Genomic DNA, 2,304 nt, shown 5'->3' with positions numbered 1-2,304 from the left:
GCCCGTCCCCTCCCCCACACCACCCGCCTCCTGAGGAGGTGTCCAATCCGCGACGCTGTCTGCCTTCGCGTGGGCTGCTGGGAAGTGTGGTCTCTAAGGCATCCTGTCACTCACGCCATGTGTTAATTTCCTGCGTATTTCGATGTTGTTCTTGTTCTTGCTTTTCAAAATCAAGGGCAGAGTTGCCAATCTGCCATTTGCAGATCCAGATTAGAACTCTTACCTTTATTGGCAATTCTTCGCCTTTGATTCAAAGGTCTTAAGAGAGTACAGTTTGTTTTCACTGCCTGGGTGTCAAACGTCACGTTTAACCCAATTTTAAGAACTAAGATTAGTTGACCGACATTATTGGAGTCTAGTTTAGACTCCTGGGCTAGATGCTTTACAAATATCTATTTTCATTTTCATAATCTATGAGATGGCTATTAAACCTATTTTGCAGGTGAGGAAAATGAGGCTTATGCAAACCAGAAGAATTCTTAAAAAAAATTTTTTTTTCTTTAAAAGCAATTTCTATTCCCAACATGGGGTTTTAACTCACAACCCGGAGATCAAGAGTCAGATGCTTTTCTGATTGAGCCAGCCACGCACTCTTAAATTAAGAGGATTCTTGAAGGCAGCTCTTCAGAGTGTCATTTGATTGATATTCTCCAATCTAAGGCAAAGACTCAGGAAAGTTATTTTCCAGGGTTAATTTAACAGTACTTGGATGTCTAATAGCGTCTCAAAGTTACAGCCAAAACTCACCATCATCTCCTTCCCAGCCTTCCTCAGCTCTTAAATGGCAACTCCCTACCTCCAGTTACACAGGACAAAAATCCTGGAGTCAGTCATCCATGACTTTTTTCCTTGCACCCAATCTGTCAGTAAATCGTTTTGACTATCTTCAAAATATAAATTTAGTATATGACCACTTCTAGACTGCTTCAAGTGCTGTTTACCTAGTCAAAGCCATCATCAGTGACCCTGTTTGAGAGACAGTAGATCACACAGAGTTAATAGTAGTGGAACTGGGATTTCAACTAATAAACTTGATTTCAGAGTCCATGCCCTCAGCTACTACAATGTAAGCTCCAGAAGGGCAAGGACTTGTGTCCCTGTTTACTTCACTACTATATCCCCAGTGTCTCTACTGGTACCTGGTACTTCATATGTACACAATAGATATTTGTTGAGTGAACAAATGAATCTACTACCGAAGCTAAATGTAATGTTTGGGGGGGAATAAGGCAATTCTTGGGTAATTAAAAGAGATACTCTGGACTGGGACTGGTCAGTGAGATGGTGGTATTCCAATGCCAATTAGTTAGCATAATTTGCCCTTTGGCATTATTTGTAAGATATTTTAGTGGAACTGTTTTTTCAGGTTATATATATAGACAGACATGAAAAATTAGGGACGTTTTTAGTGGAACTGGTTTTTGAGGTCACATGAAACATTAAACATGAGAACATGAAAAATTAGGGGCACCTGGCCAGCTCAGTCAGTGGATCATGTGATTCTTGATTTCAGGTTTGTAGGTTTGAGTCCCACATTGGGTGTAAAGATTACTTTAAAAAAAGTATTAAAAGTTAGGCCATAACAAGGCAGAGGAAGATATCAGTTATAGCAAACTGCACCCACATTCCTCGCTGAATAAGAGATCTTTGAAGGATAAGTGGAAGGATGTCAGTGAGTAAATTCCAAACAAGAAGGTGGAAAATCTTTTTCTTGGAAAAGCATCCAGGAAACATGTTCTTTAAACATGTTTTAACTATGGCTTATATTATTACATTAAGGGCATTAAGTGAGAGACACTAAAAACTCTTTGGGTAGTCAAGAAGCCTAACAATAGATGGAAAGGTAGAAATTTCTGAATTTGGAACAATGAGTAGTATAGCTTACTTCTTCCTCTCTCCTCCTCTGTAACATCCACCCACCTATCTATCTACCTACCTATCTATCTATCTATCTATCTATCTATCTAATTATCTAATTATTTAACTATCAGATAATTAGTTCTTAGTTCAGGCTGCTATAAATACCACAGACTGGGTAGCTTATAAACAACAAAAAATTATTTCTCATAGTTCTGAAAGCTGGGAAGTCCAAGATCAAGGTGCCAGCATGGTCAAATAAAGGTCCTCTTCTGAGTTGCAGATTTCTTGTTGTATCCTCACATGGTAGAAGGGTCTAGGAAGCTCTGTGGGGTCTCCTTTATAAAAGCACTACTCCCATTTATTATTCCATTTTCATGAACTTAATAATTTTTCCAAAGGCCTTACCTACTAATACCATTGCTTTTGGGGGTGAGGATTTGGTGA

This window comes from Suricata suricatta, chromosome 12 (assembly GCF_006229205.1).
Source record: "Suricata suricatta isolate VVHF042 chromosome 12, meerkat_22Aug2017_6uvM2_HiC, whole genome shotgun sequence".
NCBI lineage: Eukaryota > Metazoa > Chordata > Mammalia > Carnivora > Herpestidae > Suricata > Suricata suricatta.
Note: the sequence above shows the minus strand (reverse complement) of the source record.